This window comes from Brassica napus, chromosome A9, assembly GCF_020379485.1.
Source record: "Brassica napus cultivar Da-Ae chromosome A9, Da-Ae, whole genome shotgun sequence".
Taxonomy (NCBI): Eukaryota; Viridiplantae; Streptophyta; class Magnoliopsida; order Brassicales; family Brassicaceae; genus Brassica; species Brassica napus.
The window spans coordinates 10,767,884-10,777,886 of record NC_063442.1 but is presented as its reverse complement, the minus strand read 5'-3'; the positions used below and the strand labels follow the sequence as shown (position 1 = coordinate 10,777,886).

At 29.3% G+C, this 10,003-nt stretch overlaps 1 long non-coding RNA gene across 1 annotated transcript; it reads left to right on the top strand.

Annotated features, from left to right (window-relative positions):
- The first annotated feature begins 7,767 nt into the window (after positions 1-7,767).
- Positions 7,768-9,663, top strand: LOC125577856. The gene is made up of 2 exons (XR_007316258.1): positions 7,768-8,320; positions 9,389-9,663. It is a non-coding gene; the product is annotated as an uncharacterized LOC125577856 (long non-coding RNA).
- Positions 9,664-10,003: the final 340 nt, after the last annotated feature.

Here is a 10,003-nt window from a genome sequence, read left to right as displayed (position 1 = left end):
CAGTTCACGGATCTCTTCTTTATTCATGCCATAAAATCTAGATATATTTTTGTCGGTAAAACCGTAATACAAGCTTATCTTCTGAGCAATCAACATATGCAAATCATCTGGAAAAATATTTGAGTTTTTAATGAACATTCACATAAATTATTAAGTATTTTTCGTATCAATACTGAACCAAAATATTCTAACTGTTTCATGTGAAATATTAAAATATTTTGTAAATTTATGATTTTTATATTATTTATTGTCATTATGCTAGTTTTGTGTAGTACAATTTATGAAGACGTACGTAGTTTTTCTAAAGTTTTTTTATTCCCTTAAAAATATTTTTGATTTGAAATGTATATAGCATTTTGTTCGCTTATTGTATCAACATAAGCTATCTCAAATTTTGATAGATTTATCTTAAAAAAGATTCATCAATCTCAATTTGGGTTTAAACATAATATTCTGGATGTTTTGCTTGTTATAACATGGGAGATTCTTTAATTCTCTTCATCAGGATGATAACAATACATGTTTATCAATCTCGATTGGATCTCATTTTAGAATCAATAACATATCCAACATGAGTCATGTTTTTTCTTAGATCCTTTCAACTTTTAAGACGTATGAAAATATAACCATTAAGGATATTAAATTGCATTAGTAAATCTAGTAATATTTATGTGTTCTTCTGAAGCATTCAAAGACATCTTTTTTATTTAAAAAGTTTATCTTTACAAATCAGTTTTCTTTTACTTTCCCTTTTATTTCATCCGAAAAAACTAAAACTTTTCGATTTTAAAGTTTACAAGCTTATTGAAGTCACCCAGATAACTGAAACAGTGATTTTCAGAAAGCTCAGTCTCTTTCTAACACGTGTCAATAATGTGTCACACTCTAGATTATTGTTCAATCTTATCTTTTGTTTGCCGGGATTTTGTTAGGCTTTACCAAACTTAGCTTTATGGGTTTTAAGACCATTTTCAACCATTAGAAATCATTTTAATTGTGTAATTAAATTTTATATATTTTTTAAACCATTAAAATATTAATTGCATGATATGTGGATGAAAAAAGTTTAGAAGTATTTCTAAAACAAGAGTTTTTAGAGTTTTTTTTCACTCTCTCTCATAATTTTTTTTTATTTCTTTAATTTTAATAGAAGAGTTCTGATTGAAGAACCTTTATTGGAGATGGTTTAAGGTGTTAAAAAAAGCTTTATGGGTTTTAACAAAAGTGGGTTTAACAAAAAAATTTCTCCAATGGCAAAAATGTCAAAACTTGTAAAAATGAAAGAAAAAAGTTGGGAATGGTGAATCCGTGGAAAGAGAAATATGAGTAAAAAATATTCTGAACAAAATACAATGTATGATTAATAAATAAAAACTCTGTTTGCGAATGATGAAGACGAAGCATGAAGTAGAGGAGGAGCCAGATTCTTCAGAAAAGAAAGCTCAAATGAGAAGTTTACAATATTGGGTACTTTCTCATGGGTTTTTATCATGTTGACACACTTTTTCCATGAGGTGTACTTTGTTCCTTACTTTTGATTTGTCTTTTCCTTTATTGCCCTTCACGTTGGTCACGTAGACAAGAGAAATGCTAAGTTCTGGTTCGATGCTGACTACACGTAAAATAGCCAAAAGTTAACTTGCTTTGAGTGTACGAATTTAGTAGGTTTATTGAACAGTGCGATTAGATTAGAACCGTTGGATTAAAAGTTTATAAAATAAATCAAACGGTTATTATTGAAGCAAGTACATCTACTTGTTTCGTAGTGGATGGGGATTTGTAGTTTGGTTGGGTGATGTGTGGTTAATGTTAGTGTGGGTGGAGAACTTGTGGTTGGGGAAGGGGTGTGACTTTTGGGAAGTGCGCTGGCCAAGAACATGTGGTCAAGAGTGGCGTGGTCATATATAATTATATATAATATCCACATCTTTCATCACTACTATTTCCATAACTATTTCCATAAGCTTTTCTACCGCCACCTCTTCCATACTCTCTGGTTTATGGTCTATTTCCACTTATGGATCTTCTTTTTAGACTGCTTCCGTAAACACCATCACCATAACATCACCTCTTCCATGACTGCCTCCACCTCGAGCAACACCTCCATACACATCTTTACCTTGTGTTCTCACTTTCGTTAGTTCCATTTCCATAACCATGACCTCCACCACCATAAGATGATTCTCCACCATCTCCGTTATCACTTTCGTCTCTATTTCAGCAATTGCAATTGGTCGCCATGGTATAATCGATGAAAAAGAAGAAACAAATTATCAGATTAGGATCTAAAAGAGTAAAGTGATTTTTCAGTAGAAAAAAAAAAGTAAGAGAGAAATTATGTTTTTGGATTTGAGTTTTAAAGCGTAACAAAAATAAAATGAAAAGTAATTTAGTTAACTTGTGTTTTTAGTTAGAGGGTAGAAGAGACATTTTTATGAGACAAAGTACTCCACATGGTAAAAGTATGTCTGAGTGTAAAGGAAAGTGTAAAAGTATGTCTGAATGTAATTATTTCAGCTCAAATACTGGAATGGGCTACATAGAGTGAAAAGTTCTAAAATAGACTTTTTCTTTTTCTAATTAATTTACATTTAAAAAAATAGAAAGTAGGGAATTGAGTCAAATGACCTTACCCTTGTAAAAGTTGATAAATTATCAACCTAACCATTTAAAAATTTGTTATCTGGGTCGGATATTTTCCCAATCCTTAATTCTTTTGTTCTTCTCCTTTTCAAAACCATTGATGGTTCAATTTTTTCCAAATTTTTTATCTCAAATTTTATTTATTTATTTCGCTTCTCTTCTTTAATCTGCATCTTCTTCATCAGCAATTATCATTTTCTTAATCAGTTATATATTTTTCTTTCTCTTTTCTTCTCCATTGATGAATCTCTCATCCAATATTGAAATTTAAAAAAAAAACTTCTTAATTCTACACTATATTATTTGTATCTAAAATGTGATTTAAATAATAAATTATTTATTAATAAAAAACAAAATTGAAGTTAAGCAGATATATTAAAAAATATGTATTCGCCATGAATAATCTGTAATTTAAATAAATTGGAGGTGTGTATTATAGGCATGTGCGTTCGGGTCTGGTTGGATTTTTTAAATTTCGGTTCTATCTTGTAACACGTTCTAAATCTCATTCTATCTTTTTTTTTTGACAACAAGACATTCACAGACTCAAACTGACTCTGTAAACCAAATCGGTAACTCCGCATCCATGTGAACGACGAAAGACGATTGTTTCCTAGCACTACGTGCTAAGCTATCCGCCCTTTTATTCTCCGTCCGAGGTACATGAACAATCTCTGAGTAAATCTCATTCTATCTATATTATTAAAGTTGAAGTACACATTGAGATTGTTTGGAAATATGGATAGTAGTTAAAAAAATAGTAATGTTTGGAAACATGGATAGCAGTAAGTTAGGAAAAAAAAATAATGGGCTTAATGCTACTAAAAAAAATTGAAAGTCCATTACATTATATTAAAAAGTAATGGGTCTATGTTACTTGATATATATTCAAATCAAAATAATAATTTAAAATTAATTAATATCAAAAATTCATTCATATATGAATATATATATATATATATATTCAAAATTTGATTTTTACTAACATATTTTCCAATGACTATTATAAAAATGTTTTCAATATATATAAAAAAAATAAAATACAAGGTCCAATTTCAAACACCAACTTAAATTATGGTTTTTATATTTCACATTAAATTTTAAAATATATATTATTAAAGTTGAAGTACACATTGAGATTGTTTGGAAATATGGATAGTAGTTAAAAAAAATAGTAATGTTTGGAAACATGGATAGCAGTAAATTAGGAAAAAAAAATAATGGGCTTAATGCTACTAAAAAAAATTGAAAGTCCATTACATTATATTAAAAAGTAATGGGTCTATGTTACTTGATATATATTCAAATCAAAATAATAATTTAAAATTAATTAATATCAAAAATTCATTCATATATGAATATATATATATATATATATTCAAAATTTGATTTTTACTAACATATTTTCCAATAACTATTATAAAAATGTTTTCAATATATATAAAAAAAATAAAATACAAGGTCCAATTTCAAACACCAACTTAAATTATGGTTTTTATATTTCACATTAAATTTTAAAATATAATATATGTGATTATTTATATGATTGTACATATAAAATATTATTAATTATAAGAAAACTTATTTGATGGTACGTAGAAAATACGATTAATTATATGATAACACATATTTTGTAACCTATGATGACACATAAATGATATATATATATATATATATATATATATATATATATATATATATATATATATATATATAATAGTGATTAGGGGTGGGCGTTCGGGTTCGTTTTCGGGTCTTTTTGGGATTTTGTGTTCAGTTTAGATCTTTGAGGATTTGGTTCGGATTTGGATAACCAATTTAAATAGGTTTCGTTTAAATATTTGGATAGAGAATTAATAATTATTTAAGTATTTTTGGAGTTTTGAGTATATTTTAACTATTTAAAATATTTACGTTTGATTATTTGTATATATTTTCAAGCATTTAAGCGAACTTAAAAGTATCATATATATTCTGGATGTTCTTAAAAAATTATTAATATATATATAAGTATATAAATCTATTTTGGATACCCAAAATGCTTCGGTTCGGATCGGATTAGATTGCAGTTCTTCAAATACCAAAATTTTGAATAATTCAGATATTTAATCAATTCCGGTTTGAATTTAGTACTACTTATTCGGATTGGGATGGGTTCAATTCTTCGAATTCGAGTTTTTTGCCCAACCCTAAAAAGTAACATAAAAATCAAATAGCATCCTATTTTTTAAAAAATAAATACATCCGCACGGGCGTGCGGATCAAAATCTAGTTAAATTTGCAAGTACATATAGGACTTAGATATAGCACAATAGTTTCAAATTGGTTTTGTATCACTTCCTATAGCCTATAAAGTAATCATATATCGTATGGCTTCAGGTTTTCAGTGCATATCAAATAGAAGAAAAACAGCATAAAGTTTATAACATAAAATACTTAATAATGATGATAATCCAAAATTCAAAAACTCGTAGTCCGTAAAATATGTGGTGTATGTATACATAACTATAATTATATATTTTGGTTTAGTTTGAGTTACATTTCGGTTATCGGGTAAATTCGAACCAAACCTGATATCTGAAATGTAACCCGATCTGATATTTTTATTTTGGGTCGGGTTTTGGTTTTTATGCACGGGCCAACTGTATAATATGTTTAATGGGGTTTTTTTTTTTTGACAATGTTTAATGGGTTATATGAACTGGATTTACGGATCGAAAAAAATCGAACTTATACGTTGGGTCAAGCGGAATGGTTTGACTCAACTTCCAATTCCAAACCTATACAAGTGTCGGTCTCATTTGGAAAATTACAAGATTACATACATAAGGATAATACTTTAAAAAACCAGCCTAATCAATATAGCAAAATACTAATGTTTAATTATTACATGGTTTTAACATTTTACAACATTACAATATTTATCGATTGTAAAACGACGAATACAAATATTGATCTCTTAAATGTATCATCGTTATTGAATAGTTAACGTATTACAACTCATTTAAATTATTTTTAAGACTTCATATGCACAAAAGAAGATTAAGTTTTACGGCTGACACAAACACCAACACTAGATATGCAATGTCGATTGTAAAAAGACGAAAGGGGATTATGTTTCTTCTCTCGATTTATTTACTATTTACTCTCTATAAGTGATTTTATTTTTTACCTATATAAAATTATGTTTTTATTCTCGTTCCTATTTTACTGATATGAGTTTTGTTTCTTTTTTTTTAACTTCTTATGTGAATTTGCATTACATAAGTATCAATTTAAAAAGTTGGAAATCTTTAAAAATTAGTTCTACTCCATATACATATCTAAGAATCAAATTTTTGAAGAAAATCACCGGCAAACTCTGTTCATAGGTTAGTGTTCAAATCTAATATATCAAGTTGTTATAAAATATAATCGCAGACTTGAAATATAAATATCTGTTTAGTATATATTCACCAGTTTGGTCAAAAAATAATCTAATTCTAAAACAAAAACAAATTATTTATTTTATTAACCTATGTTTTAAGGGTTTAGTTACGTAAGTGTATACCGATAAAAATATATGTAATACTTTACCATTCTAATATATGTAAACTATGTATAATCTAAGAACTGTTAGATTTATTAAATGATAAACCAGAAAACTTATAATAAATAGTTAAAATATCTCAATCTTACAATTATAATAACTAGAGAGGGTACTAGGGAGAAAAAATATTATACAAAAAATTAAATTTATCATTTTTCTAACAAACTCAAAAAGAGGTGATAGGAATCTTATCATGATATTTTATTAAAAGCTTTTTTAGGAATAAAAATCAATACAAAATTATTTAAGGGGAATTACCATTAATACCACTTTCCTAATACCACTTTTCAACTTTACACTTTTCAATTTTACCATTAAAATTTTAATTGGCAAAGTACCTTTATACCCCTAACTAATTAAGCCTAAGACTAACTCTTCTCTCTTACATCTCACGATAATTAAATCTCATCATCTCACAAATCGTCGACGGATTCCAGCGGTGACGAGTTCTCCGGCGAGATTCGACTCTGCAGAGTTTTCCGGCGAGATCCGACGAAGCTACGGCGAGATTCGACGAAGCTACGAAGAGATCCGACGAAGCTACGGCAAGATCCGACGAAGCTACGGCGAGATCGTACGAAGCTGCGGCGAGATCCGACGAAGCTACGTCGATCTCCCTCACGACGCTAAGAAACGCTAACAAAGGTCAAAGGATAATAGATGTTGATTTTCGTCTCTTTCTGTAATTGTAGCTTTTGTTTCTCAAAATCGATATGTTTCTGCGAAGGAAGACGGAGTTTTTCTCGTGAAGTTTTCAAATCACAAGTTTATAAAATCTTATAAATATTTATCAGTGAAGAACGTAGTTCTTATATATTATCGTTTTTGATATGTCTTTGTTGATCTGTCTTGTTTTGAGATTTTTTTGTGTTGAATATTTTCTATTCCTTCCTTGATCCATATATTTCTTATAATCAGGTTATGATGATTGAACCAACGACGCTCCAGTGACCATATCCAATTGCTCCGACCAAATCTCGCTCCGGTGAACACCAACTCGCTCCGGTGAACACCAACTCGCTCCGGTGAACACCAACAAGCTCTGGTGAACACGATCGACAAACTTAAAGATAGTTTGTGTCAGTGGATTTGATTTCCGAGTTCAATTGAGTAAATTAGTTCAATTGAATCTATGTAAAACCCCAAATCTAATTGACGTGTTTGAATTTTGAAGTGCACATTTCTGAGTTAAATTACAGTGAATCTTGTTTTTGGAAGTGAGTGCTTATGCGTAAGAATAATATGTGATTGGGTTGTGTCCAGATTTTGAAGATCGACGAGGTTGGTGAGCTGTTTGAAGAAGTAAGAGGGACTCAGAACAAGTCCCTAAAATTACTTGAAACCTAGATTTATAAAGGATTTTAAGTTGTCAAAACTCAATATTGTTCACTATGAAAATTGTTTCTCATTAAATAGTAAAACTCAATATTGTTCACTATGAAAATAGTAAAATTGAATAGTGGTATCAAACAAAGTGTAAAAGTAAAATTTCCCCATTATTTAATCTGAATGGTATATATAGTGCTTCCAATATTAAAACTAACTTCGATTTGAAGAATTGTATTTTTGGGATTGGCATGATCAAATAACATATTAGAAACCACTTATTTAAAAAATAATTTGTATACATAAAAGTATATACATTAGAGTAAACACATAAATCAAAACCAATACATTTTGTTTATTTACAATCATATTTTTGGGGAAATTTTACTTTTACACTTTGTTTGATACCACTATTCAATTTTACCACCAATTTAGGGACATTTTCATAAATACCACTTTCATTAATGAACAAAAGACAATAGTACCCTTACCTTATCTTCTCCTCAATCATCGACTCTTCCTCTCTCTTTTTGAGATCCATTTTCTCTCAGACTTACCGTCGAGATCCGCCGTCTCCGTCGAGATCCGCCGTCTCCGTCGAGATCCGCTGTCTCCGTCGAGATCTGCCGTCTCTGTCGAGATCCACCGTCTCCGTCGAGATCCGTCATCTCTCTCTCTCACACAACCGGCGACGAAAACGGATTACAGAGAATCGCGATTCAAAGCCTTCAAATGTTGATTCCTGTTCAAGATTCACAACTCGTACGTCTCTAATTCTTGTATTCTTTTGTTTGTTTCGAGTAAATATTTGATTTTGTTCTTTCTCTTATCAAAAAATCAAAAAGGTTTGCTTTAGACTTCTCATTACATGTCGATCTAAGAGAAACAATTTTCATAGTGAACAATATTGAGTTTTGACAACTTAAAATCCTTTATAAATCTAGGTTTCAAGTAATTTTAGGGATTTCTCCTTTCTGTTATAAAAATAGAATACGGTTAATTTGGACTTGTCATTTGAATGGTCCTTGCTAAGAGAGAGATTTTTCGATAGTGAACATTGTATATTAAGGAATTATAACCCTTTATAAATATGGGTTTTAGGATATTGTTGATAATACAACTCAACGATTTACAAGATTTTATAAAAGAAGTTTTTTAACAAGAGTTCATCGCATATTTCTATAGGACAACATATAAATGTGTGAACTAAAGAAGTCTTGTGTTGTGTTATTCTATATTATTTGTAAGATTGTTGTCGAAATACACGAACCCTATGCTTGGATAAGGTATGTTTAAGCCATGATTAGAAGTTCATATCATCCTTTTATTAACTTCATATCATTTTTGTTTTTGACTTCTCATTTGAACATGTCGATTTAAGAGAAACAGTTTCGATAGTGAACATTGAGTTTTTTGACAACTTAAAATCCTTTATAAATCTGGGTTTCAAGTAATTTTAGGATTTTCTTCCTTCTGTTTATCCAAAAATAGAATACAGTTGATTTGGACTTGTCATCTGAATAGTTCCGGCTAAGAGAGAGATTTTCCGATAGTACACTGCATATTAAGGAATTATAACCCCTTATAAATCTGTATTTTAGGATATTGTTGATAGTACAGCTCAACGATTTATAAGGTTTTATAAAAGAAGTTCTTAGACAAGAATTCATCATATATGTCTATAGAACAACATATAAACGTGTGAACTCGAGAAGTCTTGTTCTGTGTTATTTGTAAGACTGTTACCGAAATACATGAACATTATGCTTGGATAAGGTATCTTTAGACCACGATTAAAAGTTAACATCATCTTTTTATTTCGTCTTGCAGTTAGACAGCAATGAATCTTGCACATCTTCATGATTGCCTCCAAGGATTTATGAAGCTGGAACAGAACCACTAGACAATCCAAAAGTGATTATCCAATCGGTGTCTTGGTCAATAATGTTAAGTGTTTTATAAAAGATTATAAATGTAGTATTATAGGGGTTTATAAATTTATAAATTAGAGAGACTTATAATACGTTGTTTATTCTTTGTTACATCTTGTGGTTAATACATTATTTGGATTCTCTGAGGAATACAAACATTTGGTGACCCCAACACATCCTGATCTTGGATGACATGGATTTTTACAGTGTTGTGCAATTAGTTCAACAAGGATATAAAATGAAGAAAAGCTAAAGGGAACGAGGATTTGTGGCTTTACTTTTTGCAGCATATGATGTAGGGCAATAACACATGAAAGAAGATAAAAATGAAGAGAAAAGAAAGTTTAAGAGAAAATAAAAGTTTATAAATAATTTATAAAAATATATAAAACAGTTTGTAAAGTTTATAAGCTATTTATAAAGGTTTATATATTATTTGTAAGAGTCTCAAAACCATTTATAAATGTTTACATTTATAAAGGTTTATAAAACAATTAATAAAGTCTATAAACCA